The following is a 24,599-nucleotide window of genomic DNA, read 5'->3' on the forward strand; positions in this document are numbered from 1 at the left end:
AGTATTAAATTGTTTGTTTAAAACTTATACTGTGTATGTGTGTGTGTGTGTGTGTGTGTGTATATATATATATATATATATAATAATTTCCCTGGAACTTAATCCCTCTTATTTACATTAATTCTTATGGGGAAATTGGATTCACTTAACATCGTTTCGCTTAAAGTCGGATTTTTCAGGAACATAACTACAACGTTAAGCGAGGAGTTACTGTACCAGTATTTGCAGAGAGTGATTTTTTTTTTTTTGGCATGTAAGGGATCATTTAATCAAGAAATGAGATTTGCTTGTTTTACTCAGAAGTGGAGGTAGTTTACAAAGGTTAGATCCTCCAATCAGAGAACAGAAATAATAACATGTGACACACGGCCAGTCAGAAAGCTCAGGTAGCTGACTGAACACTCTTAGGATCAGTCTGGGAACCATCCATAGCTCTGATACGTTTGAGAACATTATTTGTTGGACACTTTTAATAAATGAGCAACCAGTAAAAATCTTGATCTGTTTGGAGAAAATTAGCAATCAGAAAATAGTCGGCACATAAATCAATTGAAAAATTGTTCACTGGCTCTAGTTATGTAACCAATACCTTGCTGAGACTTCACTCCTGGAGAATATGGGTGGATGTGTATAGGAGAAGCCTGGATTCAATCCACATCTCTTAGATGATTTTCTTTGACAGCTTGACTAATTATAAAACCACATGAACAAAGACACACATACTTCGGCCGATTTGGCTTTAGTCTCCCCAGCGCATAAGTCGTTCTTTAAAGGTTACTCTCCAATATGTAACCTCCCCTGTGCTGTTTTACTGAGCTATGATTTTATAATAAGGGTTTGATGTTTACAAGCTCAGCTAGTCATAGACTTCAGATGTGTTTATTTTTCTCAATTGCTCTTGCCGTTTACTGAATGTTCTACCCTGAGCATTCCCAGATTCTGTGCCTGGCCTCTGGCAGCCTTGTTCTTTCCAAGGAAAAGCAAAGCAGATACAGGATAGAGGTAATGTGAGTTAGCGCCTCCTCTCTATGACAGAATAATAATATTCCTACTGTAGAAGGGAGGCCAGGAACTGAAGTAGTCCAAGGTCCTTTTTGGGTGATTTAGGATTAGAACCCATGGTGCTAAAACAGCGCAGCTGAGTGTCTGCCACTTAGCCCCACTGCCCCCACACAAAGGACTTGCCCAATCTATGTACTTGGGTATGCTGTCTGTAAAATGGGGTTACTCCTGCATATATAACCCACTGTTTCAGTCTAGTATGCTGCCCCAATTATTGGCTGGTGCAGAGTATAACAGCCTACCACTGCTGCCAGCTATTGTGATTAGGGCCAAATTTTCAAGCAGTTCACTAGCAGTGGTAGATACTAGGCCCACATCACTGCTTATTCAACCCTGGAGGTAGAGGCCTATACTGGGATGTTGGAAGTCTTGAGTTCCAACCCTGATGATGATGAGTGTGTGGGGAGGTGTCCTCCATTTATACTTTTCTTTATAAAAAATCCCTAGGAAATCACAGTACAAATATATGAAAACAATGAAGTTTGTAAAGTCAAGCACTCAACAGTTAGGAAATGCCAGAGTGCATCCTTATTTCAACCCCCTTGTGCACATGCATTTTGATACAGTCTTTTATTACATGATCACATCCTATTTTTCCCCATGTTAAAGCTGTCAGTGCAGTTGATCGACCAGTTAGGATGGGCGCTGTGTTTGGCTGAGGAATTAGCCTGGATGTTATTACAGGTGGCTCTGGTAGCACAAGCTACAGTGAAGGTTGCCTGACATTTCCCAGAATAAGACCGTATTTTCATTTCCTTATAGCTCTGCCAAACTTTAACTGTTTGTGCTGAAATTTTCTATGCCAGGTGTCTGCCCCAGGCTGATTTTTTTTCTCAATTTCAGCAATAAGGGAATGAGATTAGGGAAAAGGTGTTTTCTGCCCATGTTGGAGGGTAGTTGGACACCAGCACCTTTAGCCATTTTGAAACAGTATTTTTAGTGGGGGAATTTTTATTCTCTCTTTGAATCTCAGCCCATTACCTCTCAGTCTCAAGGCTGGGTTTTCCTGTCCATGCTGCCACCATGTCGCTGCCTCTGTCCTTGTACCTCTCTGTAGTTTTCCCTAGACAGTCTCCTTCCAGGGTCAGGGCTGTCAAACAACATCAGGGCAAAGGCAGGACTGTTTTGATGCTCTTGTTAGTGTGTGAATGGAAGGAGATAGCAGAGCGCTGGGGCTGGGGGAGGGGGCAGAGCGCTGGGGCTGGGGGAGGGGGCAGAGCGCTGGGGCTCTGTTTCTGTCATGCTCCAGTCATGTGCATGGTGCTGAGGCCATTGCAAAGCGGCTGAAAAGTGGCTGGGAGCCAGTCAGCCACACTGGGATTGTTTAGCTTTAATAACCAGTAGAGCGGGTTGGAAATTTTCTAAGGCAACCTAGTGAGCACATGTGACATTGACAAGCATGCCAATTTCACATTTTGAATGTATTTGAGTGGTTCTGAGACAAAATGATTGGTTTGCCAAGTAATTTGGGTAAACTTGCTTTTGAATTGGAACAAAAGCAAATTTAAAGATGTTGAAACATCAGGTGAACCAAAATTCCCGAGCTTTGGCCAGCTCTAATAACCAGTGAGAGCTGGATAAAGAATTTTAGAGTTTTTTGAGCAATAGACAGCCTCAGCTTTTGAGGTCAAATACTGGTTCCCTCCCCCAGCCTAGGTAAATAGGCTGTGCACAAGAGTCCCATGAGTGTCAGGTGGAGAGACATCTTCCCTCTCCCCTGCAGACCGTGGAGTGGCAGCGGAGCTGCTCTGAAGCCTCCAGTGTCTAGCCGCCATGGCTGCTGAGGCCCCCTCCAAGGGTTGGTTTGATCAGCAGAGCCATGTAGCTGCAGATCGCTTGCCTGCTGATGTCAGGGGGGAGGGGGAGGGGGTCTGTGCAGTGCACATGCATATGTGAATCCTACCCCTGGGCTGCTGGGATTCTGCACCCCTTGTGCAGCAGAACAATGCTGGTTACATAGGGAGAGATTTTTCAAAGGCACAAATGGGAGTTAGGCGACCAGCTCCCATTGGCTATGAATAGGGAGTAGGCACTTAACTGGCCTCAGTGTAAATCACCCACTCTGCTCAGGGCCTTCATACATGCCCCTTAGAAAACAGTGTCCAGGTAGAAGGAGCTTCCTAAGCCCTTGTCATTCATGTTAGAGCACTAGACTTTACTGCCGAATCTGAGTTCCTCCGGGACTCTTAACGGAGGGTACAACGGAGAGAATGCTCGCTCTCGGCCCAGAAACCGAATAGAATTTCACAAAGAACAAATTACCCACAGAAAAATAAAGGACGAGCCACAAGGGAGTTGTAATGTTTTCGAATAATCAATTACTTGGCGTCGGAGCAGAGCCATGCAACCCCACCTGCTTGCATTCGTGATCAAGGAACACAGCTGGGCTCCAAGGAAAGGTCAAGCTTGTTCCTCGTGGGATTCTGCTCTAGGGCCGGCTGTGCTACAGCCTGGGGCTCCTGAGTTGTTAAAAGCAGAACAGAGGCAACCACCAGCTCTGGCTGTAAAAGTCACTATCTGTTAAGGGGAGGGAGTTCATCACATCCTAGCCCACAACAAGGAGCTGAGTGAGACTGCGACTCAAATAAGGAGGAAATTAAAGGAGGGGAGGGAGGATTTTCTGGGTTTGAGGTTTTATGAAACTTGCAACCTGTTTTATGGGTTTGCAAAACTAGTGTGAGTTTGTTCAACATTTCCCCTGTAATTTAACCCTTTTCTTTCCAGGGCAATTCCTTTAGCCCCTAAAATAAAGTGAAATGATGAGTTCTAGCTTAAACTGCCATATGCTAGGGTGGGATCCCAGCAGACTATAAGCTGGGCCACATGGGTGATCAGTAGGAGTTGGGTGGACTGTACTGGATTTATTCTTCATTCAGATTTTTCTGTCCCTCTCTGCTCCCCTCTGTCACAGTCTATCTGGATTTGTTTTCTACTCTGATAGATGGTTCCCTGGATTTCCCCCCCCCCCCCAATCTATACTGTGTGTTTTTCACAGTCTCTCCTAAGCAGGATGTGACCCAGTAACATTCAAGATTGAGTGAAGCCCACAACATCCAAGTGGGACTGAAACAGACCAGAGAAAGAGTTTGTCTGTAGCTAGTAAAGCTGGAATCACAGCACCTGCTTCTAGAGCTGAATTGTACCCCGTTTATCAGAATGTGTGGGGAGTGACTCACAAACAATTTGGAGTCTGAGTTTGCACAAGTAGTTATCAAAATCATACTGGAACTAACCAAATTTCTTGATTTATCTCACCTGGGCTGGGAATGTCGCTGTGGTCTGATCCTGCCCCTATCAAAACCAATGGCAAAGCTACCGTTGACTTGGATGAGCACTGGATCAGGCTGAAGAATAAACTTCTTGTGAGATTCCCCATCAGTTCTGGTTCCAGTCCCAGCTGGCCTCTGCAGGTGCAGACATGCATGAGAACAGGGCAGAGAGAGATGAACCTTTTGGAACCAGTGCTGGATGAAACTGTCTGATGTTTGAAATTTGGAAAAACTGAGTTAACATGGAAAAAATATTTTGCCAGATATGCTCCCAGTCCTGTTCAGAACAAACTGATAAAGGTTTAGTGGATTATTTGTGTTACGTGAGCTCTCTTCCTTATCCTCATCTAGCACTTTCCTTGGATGGTATGAGATACAAAGGCTGGCAAGCAGGGCCGGATTAATCTTTTGTAGGCCCTGGTACCTGGACCCTGGCCCCGCTCCCCCGTTCCACCCATGCTCCATCCCGAGGCCCTGCCCCCACTTGGCCTCTTCCCCCTGAGGCCCCGTCTGCCACTTGCATGGGGGAAGGGAGGAGAAAGGAGCAAGCAAGGGGTCGGGGCTGAAGAGGAGCGATTGGTGAGCGGAGCCTTGGGGGGGAGTGTTGGTGGAGTGGGAGGCGGGGCCATGGTCCAGGAGCCGGGGCCCCTTCTGAGTGTGGGCCCAGCGCCATTGGCACCATTGTAAACCCAATACTGCTGGCAAGTGGCAGTGAAAGGCACTGGTTTAGTCTCCCGTGTAAGTGGGTCATTACAGGATGGATCTCTGGCTCTTTGACGTATTGTGTATTTTCTCTCTCTCTTGGGCTCTTTTCATAGATTCCAAGGCCAGAGGGGACCATAATGATCATCTTGTCTTCCCCAGCATTCCAAGACTTATTGCAAATCAACATTAATGGTCCAGTGAGCTCCTCAGACAGCTCTTTTAAAACTCTTGGATGCAACCTCTCCTGACCTGCTGATTTAAAAATGTCTAATTTTAATATCTTCTGTTTAACATCCTCCTGAGATACTAGTGGAAGCTGCTGGTTACCATCCATCCTTCAGTGCTGGCCTCCATTTCTCATCACTCTCAAAACTCCCATATTCCTGGCGAATTCTGTTTGGGGACCATGACTGGAAGCTGAAGCTGTTGCATGGTAAATGCTTTTCATGGGCTAGACCTAATGACTAAGGCCCAGATTCCCAAAGGTAGTTAGGTGCCTAACTCCAACTGATTTCAGTGGGGTTTAGGTGCCTAAATACCTTTAAGGATTGGGGCCTCAGTGCCTATTTAATGCCAGCAGCTTCAGAAGTTTCTCTGCATTGGCCTTTCCTGCATTGAGGGCCTGATCTTGATCCCACCGCAGTCAGGAGCAGACCCCATGGGCCCCTGAGCAGAAGGATACAAATGCTGGGGCTCAGTGATAACCTCAGAGAAATACCGAACACTTGCACTTCACTCCTACAGCCTGTGATAAAATCATACATTACGCATACAGCAATTCACTGGGGCTTCATCACCCAAGGTACAACCAGCTAATCAAAACCGACTACATTATTCATATAACCATTGCATCAAGTGGCCCCACCACTGGGCCACCTCAGTGAGAGACAGTCCTTGCCCTGGAGAGCTTACAAACCAAATGGACAAGACAGACCCATGGTGGGAGGTGGAATTTGGGCACAGAGAGGAGAAGTGATGTGCCCGTAGTTCCAGAGCAGGTCAGTGGCAGGTGTAAATCCCAGGTCTCCTGCATCCTGTCCAGCGTCCTGCCCATTGGAACACGTGGCCTTCCATGCCATTCACTCGCTGCACATGGGAGAGGGTGAAAAACGAAACAAAAATGTGCAAAGAAATTTCAATTTCCAAGTAGTTTTCATAGATTCTAAGCCCACTGTGATGATCTAGTCTGACCTTCCGCATAGCCAGGCCGGAGAGCTGCCCTCAGTTAATCCCTGGTCCAACTAGAGCAGAGCATTCAGAAAGACAGCCTACCTCGGTTTCCAAATGGCTAGAGCTGGCAACTGTCCATTGGTCAGTTGTCCCAGTGGTTAATTCCCTTCCCTGATCAGGAGTCAGAACAGACTCGGGTTTTGTTAGCTTGACAGGTTTTTTTGTAGAATTTTTTATATGAACAATGTCATTGGGGCCATTATGGAAACTTTCCATTTACCAACTGCCAGGCCTGACTTCAGGCACCTGTGTCTGAAAACTGGCCCCAGACTTTTCTTAAACAGCAGCCAGTGGATGTGAGTGGCTGGTCCCAGGGCAGTGTGACCTAGAGGATAGAGCACTGAACTGGGACTCAGGAGACCTGGGTCCTGTTCCTGGCTCTGCCCCTGGCCTGCTGGGAGACCTTGGGCAAGTCATTTCCCCTCCCTGTGCCTCAGTTTCCCCATCTGTAAAATGGGGTGAATGGCAATGTGATCTATGGATGAAAAACACAAGATAAGAGGTAGGGGTGGTTGTTATTATCATTAACACTATTCCAGTCTATCCAATGCAGCCATGCACAATGGTCCGGGGAAAGTGAGTGAAAACCAACACCAGCAAGGTGCCAATTGGCTGTTTTGAATCCACGCTGCGGACGGATTGCACATCAGCTGTTTATTTAGCTAATCTGGTAAAGGAGAAACATCTCAGTCACTGAATCCAGCCTGGGGCGGGGAATATTTAGCCTCTGATACAGGCCTGTGGGGAGAAAGTGTGTTTCCACGCAGCACCGCCTGCTTCCCCTCCCATGCCTGCCCTTCCCACTGGAATTCCTCGCGCTCTGCTATCAGCATACTGAAGTTGTTTTATTGGGGCTGTTTCTGGCTGCTCACCAAACCTCTCAGAGATAGGAACTGCTGCTCATGTTAAATTAGAGAGCATTTGATTAAATACAGCGTTGATAAAAACAATCTGCTGGGAATCAAATCCAGAGTTCCTAGAGGACAGGGCCTCCTGGCAGGAGTGGATTGTCTCAGGTGTAAAAGGATCCATTCTTTCCCCTGAGTGCTGTCTACTGGTTAAATGTGGGCTTTCGAAGGAACCCAAGGGAGTTAGATGCCCAACTCCCATTGGCACCTAACTCCCTTAGGTGCCTTTGAAAATCCCAGCCTAAAGCAAGACTCTGGGACTCCTGGGTTCTACTCCTAGTTCTGCCACTGACTGCTCGTGTATCCTTGGGCCAGTCAGTGGATCTGTCCGTGCCTCAGTTTCCTACTCTGCCCAGTGCTAATCACCCACTGGATCAGGCTTAGTTAATGTTTGCCGGACAGTTTAAGCAGCTTGGGGGACAGGCACTGTAGAGGATAGGGCATTATTATTACCCTGAGGGGCGGGACCAGCAGTGGACTGTTAGCAGGTTCAGCCACTCAAACGCCTCTCCCAGCAGCAGTGCAGCCTAAGAAGCCGTCTCTGGATGGGCTCTTTCAGGTCAGAGTCTGGGGAGGCTGGTCCAGCTTCTCCCTGGGGGCGCTAAGGAAACAATGATGTGTTGACTCCATTTAGTTCTGTGACGTTCCCCATGCTCTCCCGCCTCCTTCTGGCGCACATTGCCCTTGCTCGCATCGCACAGCAAAATATCAGCTTCGGCACCAGTAGCACCGTCAGCAATCTGCCCCACGATTGCTCAGGCCAGTGCTGTGTGCGATGGTACGTGTGTCTGTCGCGGCCAGAGACCCACAGGTCGGTCTGCGTCCCGTCACAGGAAAGAATCCCCTTTGTGTTCATCCCAGCGCTGTGTGGATCGGCCCCCTTGGAACAACAGCTTGGGGGAGGCTGGCTTTCGAAGCAGCCCCTAATGTTATTTTAATGCAGGGGGGTTGTTTGTGGGAATTTTAATCTGTGCCTTCTGCTTTCCGTCGGTGCCAAAATGTGCGGAACTGGCCAGGAAATAGCCGGCTTGGCAGGTCGGTGGAGCCTTGGCTGTGAATGGAAACTGCAGAGTTTGGGCCACGCCTGGGCCCGTGGCATTTAGAGAGCGCTGTGGTTTGAGTCTGCACCGCAGGGCGGGGAGCATTAATAAGGGGTGGGGTGCTTGTGATTAAAATCGCTGGGCTGTAGTAGGGGCTCCAAAATGTTACACTTCTCCCTGCAGTCGCCCCTTGTGCCAGGCCAGGCTTTTCCTGCATGGCTAATGGCTCACAGGCCGGGGCAGTGACTGCATTCCTCTATCCACACCACAAAGCATCCCTCACTGTTTACAGGGCTGGCCAGCCACAGGGAGAGATTGAGGGTGTATAATGGCGGGGGGGGGGGGGGGGGTAGGTAGCTTTTTAGGGGAAAAGGAAAAAGTATTAGCCAAGGGGAATATTTCCCTACAATTTCAAAAAGGAAAAAATTAGAAACTACATAAACATTTTCTTTCCCCCTAAATATTTTATTTTCACTTTTCCAGGAGGACGGGAGATGAAAAATGTTGCCAAAACAATTTTTTATTCTGCCAAAATTTTGTTTTCGATGGAACCCCATTTTCTGATTAAAAAAATCATTTCACTGAGAAACATGTGACCCAGTCTGAGAGAGAGTAAGCAGTGCTAGATGCGGGAAGGGGGGCAGCAGGTCTTTGAGGTGGGTTAAGGAAAGTCTATGGAGGGAGTAAGAAGATCCCTGAAGGTGGTTGCAGAATTTGACTCTGGACTCACATCCAAACGTCCCCACGGTTCAGGAGTGTTCCTATCCAGGGCTGTCACTAAGCAATGGTCAGGCTGTGGCTGGGTATTGCATGTGTGCGTGTGTGTGGGTACGTGTCTAGCCCCTTTGCGTGAGTCCTACTAATGCCAGCCACAATTGCAGTCCAGCTCTAGGAGCCGCTCCTTATCACCTTTGGAGAAATGCATGGGCCAGGGGAGTCAACATCTCAAGCTGGTATGAACTGACCTCTCATGGGTACACGTCAGTGGTTCAGGCATTACAGTGTTAGCTTATGGTCTAGGCTTACTCCTAGTTAGCTGCTTTGATAAGACTTCTTGTTTAGCTAAGCTATTGTCTTACAGGCCTTGTGGCTTGTAGTCTCATTGCATTACTGCCTTCATGTATACCTATGCCTGCCTCACCTAGCAAATACCTACACCTACAGGTCCACCGTCCCTGAACTGCCAGGGAGCTCTGCCACAAAACACAAGTAGTTGCCCTAAGTGACTCTCTCTGGCTAATGCTTGATGTTCCCAGAGCACGTCCCTTTGGGATGCATGGGCTCCAGCAGGTGCTGAGAGCTCCCCAATAGAAAGCTGTGTACACTCCTCGCTGGCTGTTGGTGCTCTGTGGCTGCGCTAGCTGAGTCCCAGGAGGATGTGTTGCAGGGAGCGCAGACAGTTTTATGACCACTGGCTTTTGGGCTTCCCTTGCTCTTTGTGAGCAGCTTAACACCACAGAATAACTAATGGGGGATAACATCTATCCCCATGACAAACCCTCATCCCCGTGCTGAACTCCCTGGGCCCTGCGTCCGGTGTGCTCTGGGAGAGAAGCGTCAGGTGCCCACTCCTATTCTAACCTCTGTCTCAGCTCCTGATGTGTTTTCAATGGACTGAGAATGACGTCATTCCCTTCTCGGGCCTTGGTGCAACCCCAAATCAGGGTGGCTTAGTGAAATCATACTGGGCTGTCTCTTCCATCACCCATTTCGTGCTCCGAGTAGCTGTCTGACCTCACACCCCTACCCAGTGCAAGGAAATCGATGGATGTTCTTGGAGGATGAATTTGTCTCCTTCACCACAGTCTCTTTCTCTCCGCCAGCATTTGGAATAGGAGAGGCACCAGGCCCAGTCTCTGCACAGCCCTCATTCTGCACTGGCCCTGAAAGTCCATTGCTGGTGGAGTTGGAACAAAGCGTTGCAACACTGAGGATGAGAAGGAAACAAGTGCAAGGATCAAACAAGCCTCCTTTGTCAACACAGCACCTAGACAAGAGCACCGGTAGATCTCCAGGAGCGTAGGCCTAGGGTTTCCCTAGCACACATTCATAAGGGCTTTTAGGGCACATCTCTGCCCCAGACACGTGGGGGTCAGCAAGTGCAGTGGAGGATAGTTCTCTGCTGCTCCCTGCTACAGGTGTGGGGAAAGTGCGCCTGACCCCCCAGAAATGCATTCAGGATCTGGAGGGGGCAGTGATCCAGCCTGGTACCTCTCACACAAAGAGGATGGGGGGAGGAAGGGACCTGGCAAAGCTGCTGAGTCTGCTAAAGATGCCAGAGCAAGGAGATGGGGGGACGGGACGGACAAAAAGGCCCCAGCAGGAAGCCATGAGAAGGGTGTCAGAGAAGAGGATGTTGGGGGAGTGTGTACACCATACAGGGGTTAATGTGGGCCTGAGAGGCCAGCTAGGATACCTGGCTGCACCTGGAGGGAGAATCAGGATTAATTGATCCTGACATCCAGCTGGGCAGAGGCAGGCTCCTTAGTATAAGGAGAGGAAGTCCATAGCGGGAGCGACTTTGAAGGTAGTGGCTGGGACCAGAGTGGTGATGCCCTAGGATCCTAGTCCAGGAAGAAGGGTCAGTCTAGAGAGGGTGTGGGGAAAAAGGCCTGGAAAATGGTGTCTATGAAGGAGCTCAGGGAAACAACAGCAAGGAGTGGGACCATGCAGCCCTTGGCTGCTGAAGGTCCTTGGCTTGGAACCCAGGGTAGCAGGAGGGCCTGGGTTCCTCTGCTAACCTGTGGCAAGGTGGCCTGAGCCTGGAGAAGGACATTGGGAAGCCCTGAGGCAAGGGGGTGAGGACCCAGGGCCTGGTGTTGGGACTGAAAACCCTCCTGTGAGGATGTTGGAATGTTATATGTTGGGTTTGCTGTTACCCCAAGAGCTGGGGACAAAACTGTGAGCCAGCCAGAGGGCTGAGTCAAGGGAAGACAGACTACCACAGAGAAACATTGGTTGTCAGCAGGGAGTGCCAGGCTGAAAGGCTGCTGCTATGGTGAGTGCACCCCTTCACAGGGCTCTCTTGGGGGGGTTCCCAGTGCTGGAGAAGTCTCTATAAGAACCCAAACTCTAGGGCAAACATGAACTCCACACTTGCTGGGGTGTCCCCCATCAGGACATCTACATGGATCTTGGGGAGGGGGTACCTGTGTGGTGGACTCTGGGGGATGGCCATGGTGTCTGGTCTGAAGGTTATCAATGAGGAGGGGTGTTTGGCATTTTCTCTGAGGGAGAGGCTGGTCAAAATAGGGTCTCATTTGGTGGTTTCTTTGGTGGATGCCTGGTCACTGCCTGTTTGGGTGTGGGGGTTGCTACAAGTTGAAGGGGAGGGGCTGGTTACTATGGGTTCTGGCCTGGGGGTTGTTGCAGGTGCTGGTTGTCATGCTATTAGGTCTGGTCTGGAGTGGTTGGTCACCACAGGATGGGATCTGGGCTGATGGGTGCTGTGGGTGGGAGGGTGCAGGGTGGGCCCTGGGCTCTGCACCATGGGGTCTAGTCTCAGGGTTGCTGTGGGGGGAGCAGGTGTTGGTTGTTGCAAAGCAGGGTCTGATTTAGTGTTTGTTGCAGGGCGGGTGGTGGTGGCTGTGCTGTGGGGCCTTGGTTTGGGGGTTGCTGTGGGGGGGGGTGACTGAAGGATAATGGCAGGTGGGGGCAGATGCTGGTTGTTGCACTATGGGGTTAGGTGGTTGCTGCAGGTGGGGAGAGAGACCACTGGTGGCTGTGCCATGGGGTCTGCTTTAGGGGTTGCTGCTGCAAGGGAACTTGGTTGCCATCTTCTGGGGTCTTGTATGGTCTTGAGTTTGTTGTGAGGGGATGGGTGGGGAGTTTCCTCTGGCTGTTGCCCATGGGGACACATCTGGGTATTGCTGCTGGGCAGGTGGGCCAGTTGGCTGTGCTGTGGAGTCTCTTGTGGAGCTTGCTGCTGCAAGGGGACCTGGTTACTGTCTCGTGGGGTCTGGTCTGGGGGTTGCTGCTAGCGAGTAGGTCTCTGGTTGCTGCTACGTGGGGTCTGGTGTGGGGGTTGCTGCTACAAGGGCACCTCATTGCTGTCCTGTGGGTCTAGTCTTGGGTTTGGTGTTTGTGGAGCAGGGGGGTTCCCTCTGGTTGCTGCCCATGGGATTTGGTGTGTTTGGGGGCAGGGGGTTCTCTGGTTGTGGCCCTCTAGGGTCAGGTCTGGTTTGAGGGTTGCTGCTTCTCTGGTTACCACCCTGTAGGGTCTGGGTGTTGCAGGTGGGTGGGTTTGTTTGCTGTGCTGTGGGGTCTGGTGTAGGGATTGCTGCTGGGGGGCGGGGGTTCTATGGTTGCTGCCCTACGTGGTACGGTCTGGGGGCTGTTGAGAGGCGGGGATGGTCTCTACTAGGCAGGTCTTGCCCACATGCTCAGGGTCTGATTGCCATATTTTGGGTTGGGAAGGAATTTCTCCCAAAGTCAGATTGGCCAAGACCCTGGGGGTTTTTCACCTTCCTCTGCAACATGAGGCACAGATCGCTTGTAGGTTAAACTAGTGTAAATGGTGGAATCTCTGTTACTCTGAAGACTCTGGTTAGTGGTGGGCAGGCTGGCCTGTGTACCATGCCCTGGGGTCTGGTGTGGGGTTTGCTGGGTGGGACCTGGTTGATGTGCTTTGGGGTCTTTTCTGATTTGAAGGTGGGGGGGAACAGGAAGTTATTTTTTTTTCTGGTCACCACCCCCTGATTTTGTGTGGTCTGGAGTTGCTGCTGGGGGGTGGGGTGGAATGTAAAGTAATGCACATTGGAAAAAATAACCCCAACTATACATACAATATGATGGGGGGCTAATTTAGCTACAACGAGTTAGGAAAAAGATCTTGGAGTCATCGTGGATAGTTCTCTGAAGATGTCCACGCAGTGTGCAGAGGCAGTCAAAAAAGCAAACAGGATGTTAGGAATCATTAAAAAGGGGATAGAGAATAAGACTGAGAATATATTATTGCCCTTATATAGAATACTGCGAACAGATATGGTCTCCTCATCTCAAAATAGATATACTGGCACTAGAAAAGGTTCAGAAAAGGACAACTAAAATGATTAGGGGTTTGGAACGGGTCCCATATGAGGAGAGATTAAAGAGGCTAGGACTCTTCAGCTTGGAAAAGAGGAGACTAAAGGGGGATATGATAGAGGTATATAAAATCTTGAGTGATGTGGAGAAAGTGGATAAGGAAAAGTTATTTACTTATTTCCATAATACAAGAACTAGGGGTCACCAAATGAAATTAATAGGCAGCAGGTTTAAAACAAATAAAAGGAAGTTCTTCTTCACGCAGCACACAGTCAACTTGTGGAACTCCTTACCTGAGGAGGTTGTGAAGGCTAGGACTATAACAGCGTTTAAAAGAGAACTGGATAAATTCATGGTGGTTAGGTCCATTAATGGCTATTAGCCAGGACGGGTAAGGAATGGTGTCCCTAGCCTCTGTTTGTCAGAGGATGGAGATGGATGGCAGGAGAGAGATCACTTGATCATTACCTGTTAGGTTCACTCCCTCTGGGGCACCTGGCATTGGCCACTGTTGGTAGATAGGATACTGGGCTAGATGGACCTTTGGTCTGACCTGGTACGGCTGTTCTTATGTTATGGAAGGGGGGGGATAGCTCAGTGGGTTGAGCATTGGCCTGTTAAAGCCAGGGTTGTGAGTTCAATCCTTGATGGGGCCTCTTAGGGATCTGAAGCAAAATCAGTACTTGGTCCTGCTAGTGAAGGCAGGGGGCTGGACTCAATGACCTTTCAAGGTCAACTTCCAGTTCTAGGAGATAGGATTTCTCCATTAATTTAAAAAAAAAAAAAAAATCTGGTTGTTGTCCTGGAGGGAAATTGTCATTTTGCAGTGCCATGGGGTCTGGTGTTAGTTTTTGTGATGGGTGTGTGTGTTCTGGTTGTCATCTGGGGGTTGCTATTGTGGTGATGGGGATTTGGTTGCTGTACCATGGGGTCTGGTCTGGGCTTGGGGGGCAGGTCTCTTTGGTTGCTGTACTGTGGGGTCTGGTGATTGCTGCGGGGGGGAGGGGGGTCTCTCTGGTTGCTGCCCTGTGGGGTCTGGGGCTTGTTGCTGCGTGGGGGGAGGGAATCTGTAGTTGCTTCACTGTGTGGGCTTGGGGGGGGGGGGTGTCTCTGGTTGCTGTTGGCATCGGGGTTGCTGCTGTGGGCAGGGAGAGGGTACTCTTTTTGCTTAGCTGTAGGATCCAGGGGTAGTTGTTGGGGAGGGGGGTTCTCTGGTTGTTGCCCTGTGGGGTCTGGGGCTTGTTGTGCGGCGGGGGTGTTCTGAAGTTGCTCCATCATGTGGTCTGGTGCTTGCTGCTGCTGGGGCGGGGGGTGGAATGTTCTCTCTGGTTGCTGCCCTGTGGGGTCTGGGGTTGATACTGGTGGGTGGCATGGGCTACTCTGGCTGCTGGTCTGGGGGTTGCTACTGGCAGGGGGATGGTTCTGCTGCCCTATGGCATCTGGAGTGGGGTTGGTTGTGGCCGGGGGATATGGGCAATGGGCATTTTTTCTTCTGGGTGCTGCCCCGTGTGGGGGTTTCTGCTGCAAGGGGACCTGGTTGCCAACTTCTGGGGTCCTGCATGATCGTGTGTGTGTGTGTAGGGGGGGGTGTTCCCCTCTGTCTGCTGCCCATGGGGATGCATCTGGGTGTTGCAGGTGGGCAGTTTGCTTTGCTGTGGGGTCTCTTGTGGGGCCTGCTGCTGCAAGGCAACCCTGTTACCATATCATAGGGTCTAGTCTAGGGGTTGCTTCTGGGGGGGGGGGATTCTTTAATTGTTCCACCATTGGGGCTGGGGGGGCCTCTTGTTTCTGCCCTGTGGGGTCTGGTGTGGTCTAGGGGTTGTTGCTGAGGTGTGTCTCTGGTTGCTGTCCTGTAGGGCTTGGGGTTTGTTGCTGTGGGTGAGGAGGGGGGTACTGATGTTACTCCATCATATGGTCTGGGGTTTGCTGCTGGGGAAGGGGGTTCTCTGGTTGCCACCCTCACATGTCTAGGGGTTGTTGCTGGGAGGGGTGGGGAGGTTTTCTGGTTGCTGCCCTGTGGGGTCTGGTCCAGGTGTTGCTGCCAGGTATACAGGCTTGTGGGCTGTGCCCTTGGGTCTGGTGTGAGGGTTGCTGTTGTGGGGCAGGGGAGCTGTGGTTCCTGTACGGTGGGGTGTGACCTAGGACTGCTCAAGGCAAGGCCTATTTGGGTGTTGCAAGTGAAGAGGTGAGCAGTCTGGTCTGAAGGCTCCCTTGGGGAGGGTGTGTGCTGGTTATTCCCCATGGATTCTGCTCAGGTGGTGGCTTTGGTGCAGGGGTGGGTATTGTTTGCTGCTCCCAGGGGTTGCTGCAGGGGGGTTCCCTGGTTTCCACCCTGTGGGGTTTTGTCTGTGCATTTCTGCAGGAGGGTGGGGTCTGATTACTATGCTGTGGGGTCAGGCCTGGTCTGGAGGTTGCTGGGAGAGCAGGCGCTGTTTGTTGTGCCATGGGGTCAGATCTTGTACTTGCTAATGTAACCCTTCTGCCAGGTGGAGCCAGCAGAACAAGGGCTGGGTTCAGTATCTAGGGGATCCTTTTCAACAATACAACACAACCAGCTTGAGCCCCCACCCAGTGACCTGGGACAATTACACACCAGCCCCTGGGCACCTCTAAGAGGCAATACTTCTCCTCTCACAAGCAGAATCTGAGTGTAGCAAAAAATTTTATTAAAAGGAGGGAAGTAACTCAGCATTAATTTGGGAAAACACCACAACTAGAGTTCATAAACACAAACCATGAGCAAAAGACCCACCCCCAAGTAAGTTGAGCAGTGTCCTTTTCCCTTCAGGGTCTTAAGTCCAGCAACTCAAAAGTCCTTTTAACGTGCCTGTCCCTTCTCTGTACCCCACTCACAGTTGCTGTCCTTGTCAGTGATGAGCTGCCAAAATATGAACAGGTTCCCTCCTCCTCACCCCACGAGGGGGTCGTGCCCCCCCGCCGGACTCCTGCCCCATCCAACCCCCCATGTTCCTTGAGGCCCCCCCCGGGACCCCTGCCCCATCCACCCCCCTTCCCTGTCCCCTGACTGCCCCCTGCTGCCCTATCCAACCCCTCCTCGCATTCCTGATGGCCCCCCGGGACGCCTGCCCCATCCAACCACCCCTTCTCTCTGTCCCTGACTGCCCTTGACTGCCCCCCACTGCCCCATCCAACCCCTGCTCCTTCCTGACTGCCCCCCAGGACGCTTGCCCCCATTCAATCCCCCTGTTCCCTGCCCTCTGACCATCCCGACCCCTATCCACCCCCCCCACAAGCCCCCAAACTCCCCTGCCCTCTTCCAACACCCCGTCCCTGCTCCCTTACCACGCTGCCTGGAGCCGCTCGGCCGGGGCCGCGGGGCCCGGGCCGGCGCCACTCGGCCGGCGCTCGGCGGGGGCCAGGGCCAGGGGGCCGGGCTGGAGGGAGCCGCTTGGCCAGAGCCGGACTGGGCTGGGCCGCACCCCCCTGCCCCAGCTTACCTGCCTGCTGCTTGTTTCAGGCTTCCCGCAAACATCTGATTCGCGGGAAGCAGGGGAGGGGGAGGAGAAGGGGGGCGGAGTGTTCAGGGGAGGAGGGGGAAGTGAGCTGGGGCCACGGCCCGGGTGGACAGCTGCCGGAGCTTTTGTTAAATTTAAAAGCCCTTTTAGAACCGGTTGTCCCAGAACAACCGGTTCTAAAAGGGCTTCTAAATTTAACAACCGGTTCCTGCGAACTGGTGGGAACCGGCTCGAGCTCACTACTGGTCCTTGGCCAGTGCAGCCCCATAGTTCAGTGGTTTATCTGCAGAGTTCACCTTCCACCCTGTGTGGAAGGCTGGTGAGGGAGAGGGGTTGTAAGAAGGCACTTTACAGGCTCCACTGCTCAGGCACTCGCTCGTTGCCTCTGCGGGGCTCTGCTCCGCCCCTTTCCACCAGCCACCCTGCTGGCCACTAGCCAAGATGTCTTCAGCCCCCCCCACATGTACACACTTAGTGATTTCAGCTGTTAGTGGGGGAGCCTCACTGCTGGTGCACACTGGGCAGTCTCTTGCAATAGAGACACTGTCCCAAAGTAGGTCTATGTAGATATCAGTGATTTCAGCTCTTCAGCATGTAACACTCTCAATTGAATCTAAATTAGCTCTTTTATTATATCATGGAGAGAGGAAGAGTCAAATGGTGTCTCGGACTCTTAAACAGGGCCCACACCACCAGGTACAAGTACCTGTCCCCATCCTCTCTCCACTCATTGGGCTTTGGAAACCATGTCCCCTGCCTAGCAAGTCCCTCCATTGGGGTATGCCAGGTACAGTTCTGCTGCCCTTGATTCACACAACAAGGATAACAACCCTTTATTACTTCTGCCCCAATAACAAGGAGACTGAGCATCCGACACCCGCCACAAGTGATCATTTGGGCAAGCAGTCCCATCATGCTGAGCACCTAGGCAGGGTGGGTGTGACCATGCAAACCAGATCAGCTTCTGAAGTCTTTTTTCCACAGCTCACCACTAGATGTCAGGGCAGAGCTCATTCAGACCCTGCTTACACTAAAGTGAGGCCTCGTCATTGTGGTGTACAACTTGGTGGTTACTATTGGATTTCCTATGGGGAGGCTTGTTCCCCATGGGGTCTGATCTGGGGCTTATTGAGTGGTGGCCTGGTCACCATGGGAGATCAGGGAATTGTTATGGACAGCCCTTGTTGCCTGGGGGGGAGGGAGGAGAGCTGTGGACAAGCTTGGTGGCTGTGGGGGTCTGAGATAGGGGGTAGCTGTGGGTGAGCCTCATTGCCACAGGGTCAGGTCTGGTATGGTCTTGGCTACAGTGAGGTCTTGTGACTGGGGTTTGCTGTGGGGAGGTCTGATTGCTGCTTGGTCTGGTCTGGGGTTTCCTATGTGGGGATCTCATCACCATGTATTCTGCTCTGGAGTTTTCTACAAGAGAGGCCTGGTTGCTATGGGGAGATGTGGTCACTTCATGCCAGGCAAGAATTATTGCAATGGAAACAGGCTCTTGCTATCTAAGGGTTGTTGGGGGTGCAACCAGCATGCAAGAGCCCTGGGTTGCCAGTCTACCACTTCCCTCTCGTTAATAAACCTAGCAGGAATCAATTAGCCGAGGGGAGGTCTCTCCTTAGGAGAATCTGGTCATTTTCCTTGTACCCTACGGGGGTAGCCGTGTCCATTAGTAGTGTGGATCACTCTACCCACCGTATCACAATCAGCATACATATCTGTAGCAGTCCTTCAGATGAGACCTATCATTCGGCCATTTTTTCTCTGCACTTAGGGCAGGTTGCTGAGCTTTCTGGTTCTCCCCTCATTTGGAGACAGGTTGATGTTTGTTTCTATAATAATCTCTGTGGGCCAGATTCTCCAAAATGCAGAGACCCTAGCGGCTCCCAATGGTCCCATGCTGAGAAACACTTTGCTGGTCACAGGCACCCTTAGTTTGCAGCATTACTGCTTTCTAGGGCTCAGCTTCCAAGTGCAGAGCCTTGTTTCAGATGACTTTCTTGATCTTTTGCTTGCTTTTTTTTTCTGTCTGAATCTGTTTACATAATTTATAAATATGGGCTGGAAATCAAGTCCACTTGTATGATGTCTCTTTGCAACACTTCTCGGTTACGGTTCTTCTGTGAATTTATTTGCGGTTTGTTCTTCCCAAATGTTCTGTGGATGTAACTTACTGATGGTGACACACGATATACACACAAAGATAGATTTGAGAGAATAGCAGAATCTAGCAAACAGTCTGGGGCAGCCTGGAATGCCTCCAGAGCTCTGCAGGAAAGATGGATATCTAGTAATGACTAATAGGCCTGGACATGACTTGGGAGAAATCCAAAGATCTGAAGATGTCTGAATTGTGGTCAGTTCATCCTTCCAAAGCAGGATTGAACCCAAAAGGATAACACTTCACTGGAAAACTTTAGCACAAAGGCCCAGATGCTCTACTCAGGGCCGGCTCTAACTTTTTTGCTGCCCCAGGCAAAAAAGAAGAGCGCCACCCCGCGGTAACACCCCCCCCCACAGTGCTGTGCCGCCGACCCCCCCCCCCCCCAGCGCCGCGCCAGGCCGCCGAACCCCCCCCAGCACCGCGCCGCCCAAACCCCCGTGCACCCAACCCCCACCCCAGCGCCGGGCCGGGCCGCCCAACACCCCCCCCGAAGCGCCAGGCTGCGCCGGGCCGCCCAAACTCCCCGAGCGCCGCGCCGGACCGCCCAAACCCCCGCCCCCCCCCAAAACGCCGGGCCGGGCTGCCCAAACCCCGGCCCCCCCCTGAAGCGCCGGGCCGGGCCGGCCAAACCCCCGGAGCGTTGCGCCGGCCAAACCCCCGCCAGCGCCGCGCTGCCGAAACACCCCCGCACTGCCCGGCCGAAACAAAAACAAAAAAACCCCTCGAGCGCCCCCTGCCACCCCAACATTGGCCGCCCCTTCTGAAGTGCTGCCCCAAGCACGTGCTTGGTCGGCTGGTGCCTAGAGCCGGCCCTGGCTCTACTAGGAAATCAGTTGCGGAAATTTAAATATGACTCAATTTCCATTGTAAAGCCTTGCTCTTAAACTTTGTTTTACCATAAATATGAAAGGAGTGGCTGTGCATATTTGCATAGAACTGCCATGTATAAATGGACGTACAATACAGTGTAGTGTGTTAGAGGTGTATTACACTTTCAACTGTGCTTGTCAATTTTCAAATGTTAAATAGACAAATCTGGACAGTACTTGGGTAGGAGCTGGCCCAAGTAATTGCAGGTGACACAAGTGCTGGTGATTCTATAGATGGTGTTAACTGGCATTTGGTACATCAGCCTATGACGTTGCATAAAAAGAAAGATGACTGTTTTTATTCTAAGGTATCACCACTGTTGCACAATTGTGAAATCTTATACAAAGTATCATTGGAAAAGTTGTGATTTGTTGAACAATGTTATCTTGTTTATGTGCATGCATTATCATTGTAGATGAAAACTGGACACCAGGTGGGGCTAGCCCAAGCCCTGCCTCCCCCCCCCCCCCCCCCATTATGAGGCTGGGGTTGGTGTCGCTGCTCATGTGAGCCTCTCCTCCCTGTGTGGGGCTGGTCTGAGCTCTGCCTACGCTCCTCCCCCCACAAGGCTGGGCCTGGTGTTGCTGCTGCTGCTCCCCCTCCCCTGCATGTTCCTCCTCCAACTGATCAAGTTGTCAAGAGCAAATGGGACAAATGCCCACTTTTGCCCCAAAAAAATTGGGATGGGCAGGGCTTAAAAAACAGACTGTCCTGGCCAAAACTGGACGTATGGTCTCCCTATATGTGATGTTATGAGTCTTTGGTAGGTGTTTGTATCTCAAGCATGTTGTATTCCTGGGTAACACCTGCAAGATAGATTTACATCAAGACCAGGACTTCATGAGCAGCCATGGTTGATGGGGCCATTAAGGAGAATCAGCTCTTCCAATGGGCCTCTCCCAAGGATGCCTCTGAGAGCATATGGACAATGGAAGCCCAGTGACTCGGCTCATAGAACATGATCCCTGACTCCATGCTTGAGAGATAATAACTTTCCATGCACATGGACTGGTGGTGGTGGTTATAAATTGGAGACTGTGACCATCATCCCCTTGCCTCTTTCCTGCTCCACATCTTTGGACTACAACTTCTAGCAAACAGAGGCTTTGAACAATAGAGTGAGGACCCCAGTCTTTTGGGTGATCAGAGACTTATTACAAACTGACAGATTAAAGTCGCTGCTGTTACTGTGATCTATGCATTCTGAAATCAACTAATGTATGTGATACATTTTAATCTTCCAGTAACACACTTCCTCTTTTTTTTTATATTAATACAGGTTTAGCTTTTTCCTTACTAAAGGATTGGCTATCAGTGTGGCTATTTCCAGTGTGAAATCCAGGAGTACATATTGATCTGGGGTGGGTGTCTGGTTCTTTGGAACTGGAAGAAACGAATATATGTGATTTCCGGTTTTAATAATTTATCACAGAAGTCTTGTTTGTCTGGGTGGTGCATGAGGGGCTATAGGGCCTGTAGGGGACTGTCTGTAGCTCCATAAAACTAGTACAGAATTTGGAAGCACACACTTGTTACTGGTTTGGTGGAAACTTACGATAGAGCATACCACCAGCCTGGAGTATATGCCCTGTAGTCTGGCAGTCTGACCTGAGATTGGCGCTCTTAGCTGTGTCCAATACTAGGGAGCAGCATGACACAGCAGTCCAGTAATTATAGTGCTGTCTGTCACTGTGTTGCTGGAGTTGCCATCTTTCATATGAGAGAGGCAGGGCCGGTGCAACCACTAGGCGAACTAGGCGGTTGCCTAGAGCGCCAAGTGGTTGGGGGTGTCCAAGATTTTTTCCTCCCTCCTCTCCCTTCCCCTCACACAGAGTGTGGCATGGCTCATTGGGCGCCTGGCCTGATTTAGCCGCTCCCATTGGCCTCCAGCAGGCAGAGTCCCTCTCCCGCTCCCCCCTCCCCTTGCCTCAGCCTCACTTCGCCAGCACGCTGCGGGGGAGGGGCTGTGGGCTCCGCAACCTGTTTGTTTTGGCTCCACGTGGAGCCAGCGGCTGGAGCGGCATGGTGGTTAGGATTCCCGGGGTGCTGTCAAGGGGTGGGGGGAGCGTTGGATGGGTCAGGAGTTCTGGGGGGGTCTCTCAGGGGGTAGGGAGTGGCTGGATGGGGCGTGGGAGTCCCGGGGGTCTGTCTGGGGGTGGGGGTGTGGATAAGGGTTGGGGCAGCCAGGGGACAGGTAGGGGGTAGGATCCTAGGGGGGCAGATAGGGTGGGGGGGTCCCAGGAGGGGGCAGCAAGGGAACAAGGAGTGGGGGGGGGTTGGATGTTCTGAGGAGGGTAGGAAGTGGGAGGGACTGGATGTGGGTGGGGCTCCCCCCCCATCCTATTTTTTTGATTGTTGAAATATGGTAACCCTAAAAAAGTGGTACCCTGGCTCAGCAGGGAGGAGCCGCCTTCCGGAGGCACCGGAGAGCCAGAGCGTCAGCTTGCGGGGGTGGCAAGCCCCAGCCATGGAGGAGCCGGTGCAGCACAGGGGGGCAGCAGCCCTGCAAAGGCGGCAGCACCGCCAGCGCGGAGCAGCCGCACCTCCTGCCTAGGCTGCGGCCCAGCGCGCCCCCTCCCCCCCCCCCCCGGGCTCCTGTAGGCTGCAGCAGTTGCATGTGGTCAGTGGCCCCCATGCACCCCCCTTGCCATGCTCGGGCTCTACGGCTCCCAGGCATGTGAGCTACCGGGGTGCAGGGCCCTGAGCCTACTCTGGGAGGGGCAGCGGCAGTGGAGGCTCACACTCCCGGGAGCTGCAGAGCCCGAGCATGGCAGGGGGGAGCTGGGAGGTGCACGGGGGCTGCCACCCGCATGCATCCACTGCAGTAGCCCCCAGGGGGGGTGCCAGGTGCGTTGCAGCCCGGCCAGGCGCACCCCCCAGCTTACCCCTCACCGAGCTCGGGTTCTGTGGCTCCTGGGCGTGTGAGCCGCCACTGCCCCTTCCAGAGCAGGCTCAGGGCCCTGCGCCCCGGAGGCGGCTCACATGCCCGGGAGCCACAAAGCCCGAGCACGGCGAGGGGGGCAGCCGGGGGGCGCATGTGGGATGTGGGGCCTGCATCCGCTGCAGCCTGTAGGAGCCCCCCGGGGGGGGGTGCCCGGCCGCAGCCTGGGCAGGAGGGGCGGGGGGCGCGGCTGCTCCCCGCTAGCTGTGCCACCACTTTTGCAGGGCTGCTGCCCCCCTGTGCCGCGCCGGCTCCTCCATGGCTGGGGCTCGCCGCCCCCGCAAGCCGATGCTCTGGCTCTCCGGTGCCTCCGGAAGGCGGCTCCTCCCTGCCGAACTGCTGCAGCGGCCCAAGCCCAGCAAAGCCAGTGAGTGGACTCGGGGGGGACTGCCGGGGTGGGGTGGGGAGGGCTCATGGGGGGGCTGTGCACCCTGCAGGGGAGTTCAGGGGGCAGGGAGGGGGTAACCTGGTCTGGGGAGCACCCCCTGGGCATGGCTAGCTCCTGGGCGTGGCTGGCCCCTGGGGTCTATAAAGGCTCGTTGGAATTTGCCCCTCAATGAACCGATGTGCCGGGGGGCGCAAGGTGGAAGTTTCGCCTAGGGCGCAAAATATCCTTGTACCGGCCCTGGAGAGAGGGACTGGTGGAAAAAAATTCCCTGCTGTAAAATGAGGTTTTTGTCAAGTGTTGGTTTGTGTTTCTTTAAATGGGGGGAAATGTCAGTTTTGGATAGGTCATTTCTAAAGAAAACTGTTCATTTTGGTTTGAAATTTTCCCATGACAAAGCAATGAAATTTTCATGGGGTGAGGGAGAGAAATAATGGACTTATTGAGCAACACTAGCGCTAGTGTTGCTCAATTAAATCCAACTCCAAAGGGAAGGTTGCAATCACTGTTCCCTTTAAGGTGTATTTTGACTTGTACCTAAAGCTCCTTCACTACAAAGTTATATGGCAAGGACTCTGAAAATGGGGGAGGGGCTTTCACAATGGATAAAATAGTTTCATGATTTTTCAGTTACTTTTGGGGCATTTAAACAGCTCCTGGGAATGGTGGTATTTGTTCCTCCTGATTTCTGACTACTTAAAATTATACTGTGGCTGCACAGCAGACTCTCAACATGTGTGTGCCATGTTTGTGAACTGGCATCCTGTTCCCATCCCTTTTAGTTCTGCCAGCTAAGCTTCGCACCTGTTCTTTCTTCTTTAGGCCCTGGTCCTGCCCAATGAAGTCAATGAGAGCTTTGTCATAGACTTCATTGAGTGTAGGCTCTAGCCCTCAGAATTTCTCCATGAATCAGCCCCTCTAGCCTCCCAGAATAATTTACATTGGGCTGCCAATACCTTTCTGGTAACCTAGCTTCTAGCACAGCTGAATGAGAACTACATAGATCCCACAGCTGGTTGGAAAGTGGTAAGAATTTTTCCATTAAAACTTCAAAAGAAATGACAATTTTTAAAAAAATCCTTAAAGTTCTGTCATGGAAATTTTCCTCTTATTGAAAATCCAGACAATGCAAAACTGGACATTTTTGTAGAAAAACTGGTAACTTTTTCAAAAGTTGTGGAAAATTTCATTTCACTGTTGGAAAATGGCTATTTTTAGTTTAGAACAAAAAAACTCACCCAGGTGTCTCCTCCATGACACCTTTAGGTAACAGCCCTTGATTGTCCTTTTGGTTCCATAACAAATGGAAAATTCCTGTATCTGTTAGTCACCCTCAGCAAAAGACCAACTTCCCAGATTTCCTCTTCCCATTGGGTATGTGTATTATAGTTATTCCTGCTCCCCCAGTTGTATTAGCTGCATTTCTCCAAGGGGAATCTCCTTGTTTCTAATCTCATATCTTGGTCCCATTATATTTCACTGTCCTGAACTGCAAATATAGCTAGCAAAGGATAATGGTGCTCACAG

Source organism: Emys orbicularis, chromosome 7 (genome assembly GCF_028017835.1).
Source record: "Emys orbicularis isolate rEmyOrb1 chromosome 7, rEmyOrb1.hap1, whole genome shotgun sequence".
NCBI classification, from domain to species: domain Eukaryota; kingdom Metazoa; phylum Chordata; order Testudines; family Emydidae; genus Emys; species Emys orbicularis.